Source organism: Sinohyriopsis cumingii, chromosome 5, assembly GCF_028554795.1.
Source record: "Sinohyriopsis cumingii isolate HCF-2022 chromosome 5, ASM2855479v2, whole genome shotgun sequence".
Lineage (NCBI taxonomy): Eukaryota > Metazoa > Mollusca > Bivalvia > Unionida > Unionidae > Sinohyriopsis > Sinohyriopsis cumingii.
In genome coordinates, this window is record NC_142965.1 from 129,355,934 (window position 1) to 129,375,080 (window position 19,147).

The 19,147-nt window shown below is 40.8% G+C and overlaps 1 protein-coding gene across 5 annotated transcripts in view; it reads left to right on the plus strand.

Moving 5' to 3' along the window:
- The first annotated feature begins 692 nt into the window (after nt 1–692).
- The window catches only part of LOC149800229 (uncharacterized), a 104,460-nt gene continuing 86,005 nt past the window's right edge, over nt 693–19,147 (plus strand). For 4 of the 5 annotated variants that reach the window (XM_089959796.1, XM_089959794.1, XM_089959798.1 and 1 more), the window contains exons 1-2: nt 693–819; nt 1,039–1,175. The gene's annotated coding sequence lies outside the window, so the exon portion shown is untranslated. Of the gene's footprint in view, nt 820–860; nt 1,176–19,147 lie in introns of those variants that run through there. The other variant, XM_089959795.1, reaches the window with a different exon arrangement.

A 19,147-nucleotide genomic window follows, 5' to 3' on the forward strand; every position in this document is an offset into this window, starting at 1 on the left:
TACAGAACAATTCATCCCCTTTGTACTCAACATTAACATAGAACAATCCATCCCTTTTGTACTCAACATTAACATAGAACAATCCATCCCCTTTCTACTCGTCACTGACATACAACATTCCATCCGCTTTGTACTCAACATTAACATAGAACAATTCATCCACTTTGTACTCAACATTAACATAGAACAATCCATCCGCTTTGTACTCAACATTAACATAGAACAATTCATCCCCTTTGTACTCAACATTAACATAGAACAATCCATCCCTTTTGTACTCAGCATTAACACAGAACAATCCATCCCCTTTGTACTCAACATTAACACAGAACAATCCATCCCCTTTGTACTCAACATTAACACAGAACAATCCATCCCCTTTCTACTCGTCATTGACATACAACATTCAATCCGCTTTGTACTCAACATTAACATAGAACAATTCATCCCCTTTGTACTCAACAATGACAGAATAATCCATCCACTAATTTACTTTATTAAACACCAATTCATGTTAAGCGCTTTGAATGACTTAATATTTTGCCCATAAGATGCGATTTCCACTCTCATTTTTCCTTCTTTCTGTTCCTAAATGATGCAACAACGGGGAGTACATGAGTGTTTCTACCGGGGTGACGTGATATCACTTACGGAAAAACCTTAGTAAACCTGTATACCGAGTGCTTTTCTTCGAAAATTCTATTTTTATACCGAAGGTGGAGACATGGGGTTTTCCGACCAAGAATGCCATGGCAGTAGCAGTTGACACTCAGTATCTGTGATTTTGTTTTAAAAAACTTACCTGCAGCTATTGCCATTGTAAGCATAGTAATTGTAGTTATTATTTTTTTTCTTCATGTTTTGAATCTACCCCGGTCTTGCACATGTAGATATCAAGATTTATAGCAGGTGGTTATAGGTACGACACGGATGTACTTTTAGTGCCGAAGTTTGATTCTGTTATGTATAATGCACACGTTTTACTCAATATCTCTTTATTTGCATAGATGTACAGAGTCTAAACTTCTTTTTAAACAGTTGTAACGTGACTCATTATGGTAATGATACAGACATCAGCGATAGATGAAGAAAGATGGTTTCCAGCGAGGCATAAAAAAGTTGTTGAGAAGTCTCTGTGACGGATACCCCTCATGGACTCATGATGCGAAGCCTCCGTAAGCTAATAGTTTTAATGCTTTTCCATTACATATCTTTAACCATCCAGCTATAAAGAAAACTAACTTTAGGAAGCGTTCCGGCTGACTCGTAATTATTTTGACAGGAGCAGGGTCTCTTATAGGTTTCTTATAGGTTGAGTGACATTATTTTAACAGTGCTTAGTACTTTATAACTGTACTTATTACCTTTTTAGCAGTACTTAGTATCTTATAACAGTACTTAGTACCTTATAACTGTACTTATTACCTTTTAACAGTATTTAGTACCTTATAACAGTACTTAGTACCTGATGCCAGTACTTAGTACCTTATCACAGTATTTATTACCTTTTAACAGTAATTAGTACCTTATACCAGTACTTAGTACCTTATCACAGTATTTAGTACCTTATACCAGTACTTAGTACCTTATACCAGTACTTAGTACTTTATACCAGTACTTATTACCTTATAACAGTACTTAGTACCTTATACCAGTACTTAGTACCTTATACCAGTTCTTATTACCTTATAACAGTACTTAGTACCTTATACCAGCACTTAGTACCTTATAACAGTACTTAGTACCTTATACCAGTACTTAGTACCTTATACCAGTACTTAGTACCTTATAACAGTACTTAGTACCTTATACCAGTACTTAGTACCTTATACCAGTACTTAGTACCTTATAACAGTACTTAGTACCTTATACCAGCACTTAGTACCTTACAACAGTACTTAGTACCTTATAACAGTATTTAGTACCTTATACCAGTACTTAGTACCTTGTTACAATGCTTTAAGACTTTAATTGTTGGAACACAGCAAGACAAATGTGCCCTTATTATTTTAAACAGGTACCTTTATGTCTTTCGAGGTCAAAACTCATGTTCCTTGAGACAAAAAAAGTCAACATTTTAAAAGGCGTAATGATAATGTATGTATGTATGTATGTATGTATGTATGTATGTATGTATGTATGTATGTATGTATGTATGTATGTATGTATGCATGTATGTATGTACCTTTACTACTAATGTTTACGGGGTCCCGAGTGGCCAAGTGGTCTAAAGCGCTCTCCGTTACGGATCACTGCCATCTCACCTCTGTCTGCGTGGGTTCGAGTCTCGGATTCGGCTAATGTGGGTATGTGAGAAAAGTAGTATATGGGGCCACCCTAGCGACAATGGGAATTAGCATTACAAAACCCCTTGGGCCACTCTAGCGACAAGGGAAATTTAACATGGAGAAAAACCCTGGGTCACTCTAGTGACAAGGGGAATTGAACATGGAAATTGAACATGGGAATGTCACCTGGGGATCAGTGGGAATTAAACATTGGTAACGTCATAGGTTTATAGGGTCAAAACCTTTTATAGGGTGAAATGTATTTGTAGGGACAAAGGGTTGATAGGGACAAACATAGACATACAGAAACAAACAAATACACATTCAAACACACAGAAAAGAGGACAGAAATATTCTAAAGAAAGACTCACAGATAGAATAGAGACTCGATAAAGAAAAGTCTGTTGTATGGGTTCAAAACATTTATTCAAGTACATATATACATGGGCTCTCTGGCCTGTGCTTTGGTCTAAGCACTATCCATTAAATACATAAACATTTGAACATAAAAGAAACATATTTACGAGTTGTTTAGTTATTGACTCTAGTAAACTAATGTTTAAAATTAACGTTCACTCCTTTCTAAAATCACTTCATATGCAACGAATTTACATTAAATGTTCGTTTATAAGAAAAAGTCAAAACAAAACAAGTAACAAACAATCAAATAAGAGAAAGTTCGTGTTTGTCTCTCTATCCGTTACACACGTTGTTTAATATCTGGTCAGCTACCACTTGTGTCCCAGCATAGATGTTTCCGATCTCGTATTCCCTGTCAGTCGTAAATCTGCTGTTACGTCCATCGTGCTAGGTACACTTATCGGTAAGCAGATCAAGAGCAGTGATCGTCTTCTTCCCATGGAGATGCAACATATGCCATATGAATAGTCACTTTTCCATCGGTGATGTCAAATTTTTCTCTCACCGACCGCACGTCTTCAATGGCCCTCAAAAGTTTGGAAGAAGTTATTTCTGCAGGTGTGCTAAATCCGAGACATACAGGCGAGTTCAAACTGTCGTGATACATAGATAGGCTCAAACGACCTTCATCTTTGACTTGGCAATGACATTTGAATTTCTCTAACAGTGAGTCAAGTAGATCCGTAATGAAACCTGATACTTCCTCGGCTGGAACGTCAGACGCGAAGTCTTTAAATTTCATCGTGTAGGTGTAAGTTGTCGTTCTAAATTTTCTCGAGGTCGCTGTCTGGGTCATTTGGATGCTAAAATACTCCTTTAGGTCTATTGAATCCTTTCCCTTCTTGAACGCACTTTGCTGTGACGGTATGGTGGTGAAAGAGGTCAATGATGTTTGTTCCTTCTCTTTTTTCTTCTGCGTAGAGTTATTCATCTTTCTCGTCGCTTGTCCTCGCAATGAAGTGTCGTTCTTGGAAGTCGTCCCTTTTTATACTGGGTGATATCAGCATGTCCATAAGGTAAAGTTTTGTGGTCTGGAAGTTTCACTGGTTGCACGTAGTTTGTCATGGCATTAGTACATAACAACTAAGATGTGGTATTGCATTGGTGATGTGATCGTGAGGCATAGAATCACACCCGAGTTTCTCGCTGGACTTGAGTCTTACGCTCTATACTTGCTGTTTGAAAGGATTCATTTTTGTCGATTGGTCTTGGTAGTGACAATGAACTATTGGTCTTGGACGTTGTCCCTTTTTATATGCTGACCAATATCGATGTGACCGTACGGCAACGTAAAGTGATTGGGAAGTCTCACTCGCTTCTGGTACACGATTTGATAGATTTTTTCCAGGGGTCGACTGACGATGTGGTGAGTGGGTAAACGTACAATCTTGTTCGGTTGGTGAGTGGTCACTTTAAAGTTTCCATCCTCTCCCGATTGCAAGGCTTCTTTCAATACCCCAAAGTTGACCACTCGACTGGTACGATAATTCAGAGTCAGTCCTTTCACTTTGCACTCCGTGTGCACTTCTCCTTGTTTGTCCCGGTATTGGTAGCCGTAATTTTTAGGACCTCCACTCGCGAAACTTAGAATCTTGTCGTCGGGATGTTCGTCTGTCCAGGCTCCTAAACGGTTTTCTTCGATGTTAGGGTGTTGCTGACCCGGTCGATCGATGTAGATGCAACTGTCCGTGTCAAAGTACAGGACGCGTTCCCCTAACAGTTCTAAAGCTTCGTACAATTTTAAGCGAGCATGAGCTGTCACGTAAGCCGCAATGATGACATTTCCAAAAGGGTCGTCTTGTACAAAGTCCAGATCTTCTTCGTAATTGACCAAGATCAAATTCTCTCGAACGACGTCCACGTGTTTCATGTATTTGGTTTTGTCGTGAATCATCTGGAAGTAGCGGGAAGGTTCTGTCAAATATTCCGTCTTGGGTAAACACGGTCGTTGTGCCATTTTACCCCACAAGCAATTTAACATCACTTTGGCAAACGATCGCCTGCCTTCGTTTTTCTCGATGTGGTCTAAAGAGATGCCTTCTTGTTCATAGTATTTCTCTTTGAATTGTATTTGGTCTTCGGGAGTGTGACACCAGGAAGGATAGCCGCTGGCTTCTTGTTTCAGTTTCAAAAAGGCATCCACGTAGTCAGCGAAAATGCCTTTCTGACTGGGATCACCCTTGTGGTATTGTTGTGTCTTGGGAAAGTGGCAAATTTCGTACACTTCTAACAGTTGGTATCCCATGTCCAGAGCTTTGAACAATTCTACGCTGACCCAGGTTCCCGTCAAGGCACGTTCTTCCTGGGTGTGCTGACAAGGTTGGTCTTGGTTGCACGTTTCGGCACAAGTACGGCACAATGGAAACATCAGTTTGCCTTGACAATGGTGAGGTAAGACGGGATGGTATAGGTTCGTGGGAGGCAAAACTTTACACTTGATCAAGCCTTCGTATTGTCGAATGTTGACCAGGTCGATGTGTTCCGTTAACAATTGCGGGTGCCCTACAGGAAAGCGACAATATTTGCACACGTAGGGATACAGCGAACACACGTCCAAGTATTTGATTTCTTCTCCTTTCTCTTCGTCGGCTTGGTACAGCAAACAGGTGGCATTGGTCCTTCCTCCGTACAAACTATCCCTCGGGTTCAGCGGGTCCATGAACTGGTAACTTTCCACGAGGCGTTTAAACTCGGGATCGGTTTTCAAGCGGTGATCGTATTCGTGTTCCCACATTTCCACCACTTGGTATCCTTCCTGTTCCAACTTTAGGCGTCGCTGACAAGTGTCCTGGTACAAGTCTTCCATGGTTCGTTGTAAAAACTGATTTTTAGTGCTACGATCAGGGTAACAGACGGGACATCCGTGAAATAAGCAACCGTTAAACTCGTACACGATCTTGGGGTTTTCTAAGTCCCAGCCATCTACCGAATATGTTCCGATGGTCTTTTCACCCCCTCCGTTGCGGGGATGCTGAATCCATTTGTTTTCCTTGTCGCACAAGTAATGTAACCAACGTAGGGCTTTGACCGAGTATTGACGTTTTACAAAGTTGGTCGTTTGAGGGCTGATGACAGCCACGGTGTTTTCAGGCATGAATCGTTGTCGATACACTAAGGAACACGCTTTGGCAATGGTTCAAGCTTCTTTCAAAGGATCGACCCCTCCGTGTTCCATGAACAGTTCTCGAAATTTTCCACAGCAACGCCGTACAATGTCCACGTCGGAACGACAATACTTTAGCATTTCTTCCTGAAAGTCGAAAGGGTCCGAGGCGTGAGCCTGGTACCAAGCGTAGAAAGCTTCTCGTTGTTCGGTACGCATGTTGTCGGGGTCGTAATAGTGAGCCTCAGGTAAATGGGGTAGAACGGCGTGTTGATTGGCTTCCGTATTGAAAAAGTGTGGGAAGGACCCTTTAGCCATTTCTGTCATTCCAAACGTTTTAGGCATTCGACTCAAAGGCATGGCCAAATAGCTCATCGAATCTTTAAACTGTACTTGTCCCACTTGCATGAAAATGATTTTGGCTCCGTTCAAAGTCACTTTAGGACGTTCGGTGCCATGTTCCGTATAGTATCTGAGAAGAAACTGTCCATCGTATCCGGAGAAATTGTGAGCCATCACCGTGGCATGACGATGACAATCTCCGTAACGTTCGATGTCCTCTTGGCTCCACGTCTTGTCGATGGGGTCTAAGACCCATCGAGCGAAATCGGCTAGCGTGTTCGGTCCCCGAAAGATTTTTTCACGTCCTCCAGGAATCTTGCTGCAGTGAGGGCAATGACTGAAGATAGGTTCTTGAATGCACTTCTCGCACGCTCGATGAGCCACGCAGAAATTAGGAATGTGAATGCCAGTCTCTTGCATGCATTCGAAATCGAAAAAGATGAAATTGCTTTTCTTCTTGTGACCATCCTCTTTCTCTGGTTGGGGTTGGTATTTTTGCACGTAGCATTGGTGGTTCAAGTCCACGATGTGATGACAAATGTGACATTTCTTTTTTCCTGAACATACGTGTGCCTTGGTACTATTGGTACGTATGCCTTGTCCACACGTAGGGCACAATCTCAGGAGTTGACAAGCACATTTCTGCTGTGAACCTTGCGTCTTCAGATGTTGTTGGTAACAGGCAGGGCTGAAAAACGTGCGCAGACAAGCAGGACAATGCAATGGTTTTTGCCCTTCGCTCAGACAGGGTGGAGAGGCCAAACATCCTCGGCATTTCGATCCACAATGTTTGTGTTGCTCTCGATTATTATAACCACGGTCACATTTCTCACAGTAATATCTGTATCCCAGGAATCCGGGGATGGCGGTAATGGTATCGAAATGTTCATCGTGATAATAGACATGAATGTATTTTCCGTCCTTAAAGTCTTGGCCTCGAAACAACAGAGGTCCGCGCACTTCTTGAGGGTGCACTTTCAAGGTGTATCGTGGAGCTAGGGCATCTTGCAATTTTTGCATCTCAGGAATGCCACAGGGTGTGTCTTTGGACAGTCCGGCTTGTTGTAACAGGAGTTCTGCTTCATTTCGTTGTTTGGCTCGATCGGATCGTTGAATAGTTTTCCAGGTTCTTTTCCATTCTACCGTGTCGTTCTTGTTGGCATAGGTTCGTCCCACCACGATGGCACGGGCTAAACACATCTGGTCTTGAGGGTTGTTAATTCGGACGAGACTTGTTTTGGTGTTGCGAAGGTCGTCCACCAATAAGACCTTTTTGCGTCCAGTCCCTTGAGGAGGAGAGACGTGGGCCATTTTCAGTGTGGCTTTACCATCGGTGATGTCAAACTGATCATTAGATTGTTGTACGTGTTGAATCTTGTCCATGACTTTGGAAGGGGTTAGTTCTGCGGGTCTGCTAAACTCGATCCAAACAGGGGATTTCAAGCTGTCGTGATCTATGGATAGTGTCAAGAAATCGTCTTCTTTGGGTTGACATTGTTGCTTTAGTGTGGTGAGCAAAGAATCCCACATCTCGGTGATAAACCCTTCTGCTTTCTCCAATGGTACGTCGGACTTGAAATCTTTAAACTTCACCGTGTAGGTGTAAGTCGTGGTTCTAAATTTTCTAGAGGGTCGCTTTTCCGTCTCTCGAATGTGATAGTACTTTTCAGGGTTAACTGGTGGACTTTGGTTTGGAGTGGGCTCTCTATGTCTGGTCGCAGACGTGGAAGGTGTTGGTTCAGGTTTGCTCATGTCTTCGTTTTGAGCGAACACTTCTTTTCGTGTGTGAGGCGATACGTCACTTCGCTGCCTCTTACGTTCTTCTTCTCTCTCACTGAAATCGTGCGATCGTTTCATCTCGATTGCTGATTCAGAAATGATTTAACCAAGTTCATTCTCTCCATATATATACCCTCTCTACCTCTTGTTGTCACAATGACTTGGTATATTTCACAAGGGCAAGTGAAAGCCAAGCATATAGGAGCCCAACGACAGCGGTGCGTCTTAAACACCTCATGCATCTTGATGACCCTTCGATTCAAACCCTACCACGAAAGAAAAAAGTTGCAAGAAAAAAACCCAGACAGTTGGTGTCTTCAAGAGAGCTAGAGACGCCGGCACTGTGTCGCTGGGACACGTACGTACTCCAGAAAACTACGCCACTCGACAACGTTGTCTCCTTCTCTCAGTCACTTCTACTTTGTCGCTGAATACATTCTACCAACCCTGTTTTAACACACGTTTCTTCATCTGATATTTTTAAAAAATATACTAAACGCATTTTTAAAAGAACTACCCTTTTTCGACAGCAGTGACGGCGTCTCCTGCTGCTGTTACCACTGTTGCTGCACAAAAGATGATCTTTCCTTAAGATCAAAATATGAGACAGAGCAAGTAAGTTGTGAAGTTGAGCGGAGGTGTCTAAACAACAACTGTCAAGCCCCTATGTTCCATTTCTGTTTGTGATAATAACTTGTGATACTTCACATTTTCTAAAGTGGAAATCTTTACAAACCGTACAAAAGTTATATGACTTTGGCTTCTGACAGTTGTACAGACTCTTCACTTTATAAGTGTCACGAGAAAATAGTGTATCCAAGTTTTACCATTTTCCAAAACACCCACACACTTGCAACGTGACCAGAATCTGTACTTCTTTATTTGTGGATATCCAACAGACCCGTCCCAGCATATATAGCTGGTTAAGAACTGTAGGAATATCACCTCATTTTTTTTCAGAAATATCAAAGCTTTTATGTGTATCTTCCCTGTTCACCCTTTATTAGTGCTTAGGTGTATTCCCTAAACAACACAAACAATTTGGAACAAAATTAAATTTTGAATTAAGGTTTCTCTCTGTTTATACATTTTTTTTTCAAGTTGTTGGTACATGGCATATGACATCCAAATACTTTCTCAAACTGAGAGGCATTTCTACACGTCATTGCCTTTGTTAAATTCGGTTTTGTTGGTTAGTCATCGTTAATCTTTAATTCTATTTTTATGATGTATTTCTTTTTTGCTAGAAGATTTAATTTATTTATGTTGTTTAGTCTGCTGCTGCAAAAAAGAAAATGCATGTATCTATAGCAAAGTGTTTCAGTTTGTTCAGTTTTTTATTTCAAGCTCTACAAAAGGTACCAAGTTTGTCTTGCAAGGGGATTGAAACTTTAAGTTACGCGGACGTGAAGGAAAACATACCTTTGTTACTACAATTTGCTATCTTTGTGTTCGTTCTAATCATGCTTGCCTTATATCTTTTTGTTTTAGGATCATATTTCTTCCGATGTAAATACATACATCAATGGATAGACAGCTTGGGTTATCATCCTTGAGGTTCACTGTACTTTTAGTTTCTTTACTTCATACAAACCCCAAAATCACTAGCTTGAAGGGAAAAAAATAACAAAAAACTGACACCTGGTACTGTAACACATCTGTCTCTGTTGATGTGAGTGTGCTTGACAAAATGTCTGAGTAAGATTAAAAATGTTTGTCAGTTTCAAAACTCGAACCAGTACTGTGGCCGTTTAATATTTTCATGTGGCAAGAAGAAATGGTACAATACGCAACAAAGGGATTGTACATTTACACTCCAAACTGTCTGCACTGCTATGGTAACAACGCTCTTGCGTTGACATTATTTTGCCACACTACCTAAGAAAAAACAATTCATCACTCATCATAAACGATTTCATTGGCTATACATATTTTCTTACCGCTTTCGCTTCGAATTGACTTCAGTACCTTTTCGCACAGTGACAAGATCGGACGTGTTTTTTGCTTTTTTTTTATTCTGCGGCTGGTTGCTACACTACTTGCTCTGAATTTACAACCAAACATTGTGTTACGCATTGTAAGTGACTTCATTGGGCCAACCGATATTTTACACTTCTGTCTCTATTCATATGAGTGTGCTTGTCAAAATGTTTGAGTAAGATTAAAAATGTTTGTCAGTTTCAAAACGCGAACCAGTACTGTGGCCGTTTAGTATTTGATCTGGCAAGAAGAAATGGTACAATACGCAACAAAGGGTTTGTACGTTTACACTCTCCAATCTGTCTGCACTGCAATGGTAACAACGCTCTTGCGTTGGCATTATTTTGCCACACTACCTTTTAAATAAAACAATGCATCACTCATCATAAACGATTTCATTGGCTATACATATTTTCTTACCGCTTTCGCTTCGAATTGACTTCAGTACCTTTTCGCACAGCGACAAGATCGGACGTGTTTTTTTATTCTGCGTCTGGTCGCTACACTACTTGCCCTGAATTTACAACCAAACAATGTGTTACACATTGTAATTGACTTCATTGGCTAACCGATGTTTTACACTTCTGTCTCTGTTGATGTGAGTGTGCTTGTCAAAATGTTTGAGTAAGATTAAAAATGTTTGTTAGTTTCAAAACGCGAACCAGTACTGTGGCCGTTTAATATTTGATGTGGCAAGAAGAAATGGTACAATACGCAACAAAGGGTTTGTATGTTTACACTCCATTCTGTCTGTACTGCAATGGTAACAGCGCTCTTGCGTTGGCATTATTTTGCCACACTACCTTAAAAAAAACCCCAATGCATCACTCATCATAAACGATTTCATTGGCTAAACTTATTTTCTTACCGCTTTCGCTTCGAATTGACTTCAGTACCTTTTTGCACAGCGACAAGATCGGACGTGTTTTTTTTTTTATTCTGCGGCTGGTCGCTACACTACTGTCAATAAGCCCTGAATTTACAACCAAACAATGTGTTACACATTGTAAGTGACTTCATTGGCTAACCGATATTTTACAATTCTGTCTCTATTGATGTGAGTGTGCTTGTCAGAATGTTTGAGTAAGATTAAAAATGTTTGTCAGTTTCAAAACGCGAACCAGTACTGTGGCCGTTTAATATTTGACGTGGCAAGAAGAAATGGTACAATACGCAACAAAGGGTTTGTACGTTTACACTCCAATCTGTCTGCACTGCAATGGTAATAGCACACTTGCGTTGGTATTATTTTGCCACACTACCTTTAATAAAACCCCAATGCATCACTCATCATAAACGATTTCATTGGCTATACTTATTTTCCTACCGCTTTCGCTTCGAATTGACTTCAGTACCATTTCGCACAGCGACAAGATCGGACGTGTTTTTTTATTCTGCGGCTGGTCGCTACTCTACTTGCCCTGAATTTACAACCAAACAATGTGTTACACATTGTAAGTGACTTCATTGGTCAGTCGATATTTTCCACCGCCTTAGCTTCAAATTGGTTTCACTTGTTATTCGCACCGTGAGATGATCAGACACGTTTTTCTGTACCTGACCATTAGTCACTTCACAAACAATAAAACTAAAACACAAATGATCACGCCATGAGCGGCTCATGGAAATTATGTTAGTCATGTTACGAAAATATAGCACGACTTGTTTGGATGTAACTTTTCTGTGGTCACTCTTTAATTACATGCGTCTTCAGTTCACTCTTGTGATATTTTTTGTAAAGGGTGCATTTTTTCTATGGATGTGATTGTGTTATGTTCTATATGTTCTTTTATGTTTTCAGTGATTTTACTTTATATCTATATTTTAATTTAGATGTATAGACTATGTAGTCTGAAATAAAGAATTCTTATCTTATCTTATGTAAATGGAATGGGTGTTTCTTTGAAACTTTCATAAGGAAAATGTGCCATAAAAACAAACGTACGTGTCGTCATATTTTTAAAGTAGGAATACATGATCTCTCTCTCTCTCTCTCTCTCTCTCATTGTAGTTTTGATTTATATCCTAATGGAATATGTTCCCGTTTGAAGATACCTCTCCAAGATTGTGATCAGTAGTCACCATAATTACGTGAACTGTTCGTCATGTCATTTTTTTCAAAAGTTTACACTCTAAAAAATTGTAGAACGATTTTTTTTCTTCCATCAGTAAATCTTTGTATGAAATAAAAGCTTGAGTTTGCACAATTCTGGTATCGTAACTTTATCCGGTTTTGGAACTGCAATATGTCACGCAATTTTTTTCTTTTAACGTTAGATTTACAGTTTTTCAGAAAAAAGACAATCACACGGCTTTTTTAAGAATGAAACAAATGACATTGCACTGTATAACCCTGCCTATGGTTAACTCTGAATTCTAAAGTCAAAACATGGGTTCAGGAAAAAATGTAACAATGTTCGTCCTATCCTCCTAAGACGAACATTGTTACATTTTTTCCTGAACCCATGTTTTGACTTTAGAATTCAGAGTTAACCATAGGCAGGGTTATACAGTGCAATGTCGCTTGCTTCATTCTTGAAAAAGCCGTGTGATTGTCTTTTTTTCTGAAAAACTGTAAATCTAATGTTAGAAGAAAAAAAATTCCGTGACATGTTTCAGTTCCAAAATAGGATAAAGTTAAGACACCAGAATTGTGCAAACTCAAGCTTTTATTTTATCCAAAGATTTACTGATGGAAGAAAAAAAATCGTTCTACAATTTTCTAGAGTGTAAACTTTTGAAAAAAATAAGATGACAAACGGAACAGTTCGCGTAATTATGGTGACCACTGATCACAATTTTGGAGAGGTATCTTCAAACGGGAACATATTTCATTAGGGTATAAATCAAGACCACACACAGAGAGAGAGAGAGAGAGAGAGAGAGAGAGAGAAAGCATGTATTCCTACTTTAAAAATATCACGACACGTACGTTTGTTTTTTTACGGTATATTTTCCTTATGAAAGTTTCAAAGAAACACTCATTCCACTTACATAAGATAAGATAAGAATTCTTTATTTCAGGCTACATAGTCTATACATCAAAATTAAAATACAGATATAAAGTAAAATCACTGAAAACATAAAAGAACATATAGAACATAACAATCACATCCATAGAAAAAATACACCCTTTAAAATACATGACAAGAGTGAACTGAAGACGCATGTGATTAAAGAGTGACCACAGAAAAGTACATCCAAACAAGTCGTGATATATTTCGTAACATGACTAACATAATTTCCATGAGTCGCCCATGGCGTGATCATGTGTGTGTTAGTTTTATTGTTTGTGAAGTGACTAATGGTCAGGTACAGAAAAACGCGTCTGATTATCTCGCGGTGCGAATAACAAGTGAAACCAATTTGAAGCTAAGGCGGTGGAAAATATCGACTGACCAATGAAGTCACTTACAATGTGCAACACATTGTTTGGTTGTAAATTCAGGGCAAGTAGAGTAGCGACCAGCCGCAGAATAAAAAAAAAAAAAAAACACGTCCGATCTTGTCACTGTGCGAAACGGTACTGAAGTCAATTCGAAGCGAAAGCGGTAAGAAAATAAGTATAGCCAATGAAATCGTTTATGATGAGTGATGCATTGTTTTTTTTTCTTAGGTAGTGTGGCAAAATAATGCCAACGCAAGAGCGTTGTTACCATTGCAGTGCAGACAGATTGGAGAGTGTAAACGTACAAACCCTTTGTTGCGTATTGTACCATTTCTTCTTGCCAGATCAAATACTAAACGGCCACAGTACTGGTTCGCGTTTTGAAACTGACAAACATTTTTAATCTTACTCAAACATTTTGACAAGCACACTCATATGAATAGAGACAGAAGTGTAAAATATCGGTTGGCCCAATGAAGTCACTTACAATGCGTAACACAATGTTTGGTTGTAAATTCAGAGCAAGTAGTGTAGCAACCAGCCGCAGAATAAAAAAAAAGCAAAAAACACGTCCGATCTTGTCACTGTGCGAAAAGGTACTGAAGTCAATTCGAAGCGAAAGCGGTAAGAAAATATGTATAGCCAATGAAATCGTTTATGATGAGTGATGAATTGTTTTTTCTTAGGTAGTGTGGCAAAATAATGTCAACGCAAGAGCGTTGTTACCATAGCAGTGCAGACAGTTTGGAGTGTAAATGTACAATCCCTTTGTTGCGTATTGTACCATTTCTTCTTGCCACATGAAAATATTAAACGGCCACAGTACTGGTTCGAGTTTTGAAACTGACAAACATTTTTAATCTTACTCAGACATTTTGTCAAGCACACTCACATCAACAGAGACAGATGTGTTACAGTACCAGGTGTCAGTTTTTTGTTATTTTTTTCCCTTCAAGCTAGTGATTTTGGGGTTTGTATGAAGTAAAGAAACTAAAAGTACAGTGAACCTCAAGGATGATAACCCAAGCTGTCTATCCATTGATGTATGTATTTACATCAGAAGAAATATGATCCTAAAACAAAAAGATATAAGGCAAGCATGATTAGAACGAACACAAAGATAGCAAATTGTAGTAACAAAGGTATGTTTTCCTTCACGTCCGCGTAACTTAAAGTTTCAATCCCCTTGCAAGACAAACTTGGTACCTTTTGTAGAGCTTGAAATAAAAAACTGAACAAACTGAAACACTTTGCTATAGATACATGCATTTTCTTTTTTGCAGCAGCAGACTAAACAACATAAATAAATTAAATCTTCTAGCAAAAAAGAAATACATCATAAAAATAGAATTAAAGATTAACGATGACTAACCAACAAAACCGAATTTAACAAAGTCAATGACGTGTAGAAATGCCTCTCATTTGTGGAAAATGGTAAAACTTGGATACACTATTTTCTCGTGACACTTATAAAGTGAAGAGTCTGTACAACTGTCAGAAGCCAAAGTCATATAACTTTTGTACGGTTTGTAAAGATTTCCACTTTAGAAAATGTGAAGTATCACAAGTTATTATCACAAACAGAAATGGAACATAGGGGCTTGACAGTTGTTGTTTAGACACCTCCGCTCAACTTCACAACTTACTTGCTCTGTCTCATATTTTGATCTTAAGGAAAGATCATCTTTTGTGCAGCAACAGTGGTAACAGCAGCAGGAGACGCCGTCACTGCTGTCGAAAAAGGGTAGTTCTTTTAAAAATGCGTTTAGTATATTTTTTAAAAATATCAGATGAAGAAACGTGTGTTAAAACAGGGTTGGTAGAATGTATTCAGCGACAAAGTAAAAGTGACTGAGAGAAGGAGACAACGTTGTCGAGTGGCGTAGTTTTCTGGAGTACGTACGTGTCCCAGCGACACAGTGCCGGCGTCTCTAGCTCTCTTGAAGACACCAACTGTCTGGGTTTTTTTCTTGCAACTTTTTTCTTTCGTGGTAGGGTTTGAATCGAAGGGTCATCAAGATGCATGAGGTGTTTAAGACGCACCGCTGTCGTTGGGCTCCTATATGCTTGGCTTTCACTTGCCCTTGTGAAATATACCAAGTCATTGTGACAACAAGAGGTAGAGAGGGTATATATATGGAGAGAATGAACTTGGTTAAATCATTTCTGAATCAGCAATCGAGATGAAACGATCGCACGATTTCAGTGAGAGAGAAGAAGAACGTAAGAGGCAGCGAAGTGACGTATCGCCTCACACACGAAAAGAAGTGTTCGCTCAAAACGAAGACATGAGCAAACCTGAACCAACACCTTCCACGTCTGCGACCAGACATAGAGAGCCCACTCCAAACCAAAGTCCACCAGTTAACCCTGAAAAGTACTATCACATTCGAGAGACGGAAAAGCGACCCTCTAGAAAATTTAGAACCACGACTTACACCTACACGGTGAAGTTTAAAGATTTCAAGTCCAACGTACCATTGGAGAAAGCAGAAGGGTTTATCACCGAGATGTGGGATTCTTTGCTCACCACACTAAAGCAACAATGTCAACCCAAAGAAGACGATTTCTTGACACTATCCATAGATCACGACAGCTTGAAATCCCCTGTTTGGATCGAGTTTAGCAGACCCGCAGAACTAACCCCTTCCAAAGTCATGGACAAGATTCAACACGTACAACAATCTAATGATCAGTTTGACATCACCGATGGTAAAGCCACACTGAAAATGGCCCACGTCTCTCCTCCTCAAGGGACTGGACGCAAAAAGGTCTTATTGGTGGACGACCTTCGCAACACCAAAACAAGTCTCGTCCGAATTAACAACCCTCAAGACCAGATGTGTTTAGCCCGTGCCATCGTGGTGGGACGAACCTATGCCAACAAGAACGACACGGTAGAATGGAAAAGAACCTGGAAAACTATTCAACGATCCGATCGAGCCAAACAACGAAATGAAGCAGAACTCCTGTTACAACAAGCCGGACTGTCCAAAGACACACCCTGTGGCATTCCTGAGATGCAAAAATTGCAAGATGCCCTAGCTCCACGATACACCTTGAAAGTGCACCCTCAAGAAGTGCGCGGACCTCTGTTGTTTCGAGGCCAAGACTTTAAGGACGGAAAATACATTCATGTCTATTATCACGATGAACATTTCGATACCATTACCGCCATCCCCGGATTCCTGGGATACAGATATTACTGTGAGAAATGTGACCGTGGTTATAATAATCGAGAGCAACACAAACATTGTGGATCGAAATGCCGAGGATGTTTGGCCTCTCCACCCTGTCTGAGCGAAGGGCAAAAACCATTGCATTGTCCTGCTTGTCTGCGCACGTTTTTCAGCCCTGCCTGTTACCAACAACATCTGAAGATGCAAGGTTCACAGCAGAAATGTGCTTGTCAACTCCTGAGATTGTGCCCTACGTGTGGACAAGGCATACGTACCAATAGTACCAAGGCACACGTATGTTCAGGAAAAAAGAAATGTCACATTTGTCATCACATCGTGGACTTGAACCACCAATGCTACGTGCAAAAATACCAACCCCAACCAGAGAAAGAGGATGGTCACAAGAAGAAAAGCAATTTCATCTTTTTCGATTTCGAATGCATGCAAGAGACTGGCATTCACATTCCTAATTTCTGCGTGGCTCATCGAGCGTGCGAGAAGTGCATTCAAGAACCTATCTTCAGTCATTGCCCTCACTGCAGCAAGATTCCTGGAGGACGTGAAAAAATCTTTCGGGGACCGAACACGCTAGCCGATTTCGCTCGATGGGTCTTAGACCCCATCGACAAGACGTGGAGCCAAGAGGACATCGAACGTTACGGAGATTGTCATCGTCATGCCACGGTGATGGCTCACAATTTCTCCGGATACGATGGACAGTTTCTTCTCAGATACTATACGGAACATGGCACCGAACGTCCTAAAGTGACTTTGAACGGAGCCAAAATCATTTTCATGCAAGTGGGACAAGTACAGTTTAATGATTCGATGAGCTATTTGGCCATGCCTTTGAGTCGAATGCCTAAAACGTTTGGAATGACAGAAATGGCTAAAGGGTCCTTCCCACACTTTTTCAATACGGAAGCCAATCAACACGCCGTTCTACCCCATTTACCTGAGGCTCACTATTACGACCCCGACAACATGCGTACCGAACAACGAGAAGCTTTCTACGCTTGGTACCAGGCTCACGCCTCGGACCCTTTCGACTTTCAGGAAGAAATGCTAAAGTATTGTCGTTCCGACGTGGACATTGTACGGCGTTGCTGTGGAAAATTTCGAGAACTGTTCATGGAACACGGAGGGGTCGATCCTTTGAAAGAAGCTTGAACCATTGCCAAAGCGTGTTCCTTAGTGTATCGACAACGATTCATGCCTGAAAACACCGTGGCTGTCATCAGCCCTCAAACGACCAACTTTGTAAAACGTCAATACTCGGTCAAAGCCCTACGTTGGTTACATTACTTGTGCGACAAGGAAAACAAATGGATTCAGCATCCCCGCAACGGAGGGGGTGAAAAGACCATCGGAACATATTCGGTAGATGGCTGGGACTTAGAAAACCCCAAGATCGTGTACGAGTTTAACGGTTGCTTATTTCACGGATGTCCCGTCTGTTACCCTGATCGTAGCACTAAAAATCAGTTTTTACAACGAACCATGGAAGACTTGTACCAGGACACTTGTCAGCGACGCCTAAAGTTGGAACAGGAAGGATACCAAGTGGTGGAAATGTGGGAACACGAATACGATCACCGCTTGAAAACCGATCCCGAGTTTAAACGCCTCGTGGAAAGTTACCAGTTCATGGACCCGCTGAACCCGAGGGATAGTTTGTACGGAGGAAGGACCAATGCCACCTGTTTGCTGTACCAAGCCGACGAAGAGAAAGGAGAAGAAATCAAATACTTGGACGTGTGTTCGCTGTATCCCTACGTGTGCAAATATTGTCGCTTTCCTGTAGGGCACCCGCAATTGTTAACGGAACACATCGACCTGGTCAACATTCGACAATACGAAGGCTTGATCAAGTGTAAAGTTTTGCCTCCCACGAACCTATACCATCCCGTCTTACCTCACCATTGTCAAGGCAAACTGATGTTTCCATTGTGCCGTACTTGTGCCGAAACGTGCAACCAAGACCAACCTTGTCAGCACACCCAGGAAGAACGTGCCTTGACGGGAACCTGGGTCAGCGTAGAATTGTTCAAAGCTCTGGACATGGGATACCAACTGTTAGAAGTGTACGAAATTTGCCACTTTCCCAAGACACAACAATACCACAAGGGTGATCCCAGTCAGAAAGGCATTTTCGCTGACTACGTGGATGCCTTTTTGAAACTGAAACAAGAAGCCAGCGGCTATCCTTCCTGGTGTCACACTCCCGAAGACCAAATACAATTCAAAGAGAAATACTATGAACAAGAAGGCATCTCTTTAGACCACATCGAGAAAAACGAAGGCAGGCGATCGTTTGCCAAAGTGATGTTAAATTGCTTGTGGGGTAAAATGGCACAACGACCGTGTTTACCCAAGACGGAATATTTGACAGAACCTTCCCGCTACTTCCAGATGATTCACGACAAAACCAAATACATGAAACACGTGGACGTCGTTCGAGAGAATTTGATCTTGGTCAATTACGAAGAAGATCTGGACTTTGTACAAGACGACCCTTTTGGAAATGTCATCATTGCGGCTTACGTGACAGCTCATGCTCGTTTAAAATTGTACGAAGCTTTAGAACTGTTAGGGGAACGCGTCCTGTACTTTGACACGGACAGTTGCATCTACATCGATCGACCGGGTCAGCAACACCCTAACATCG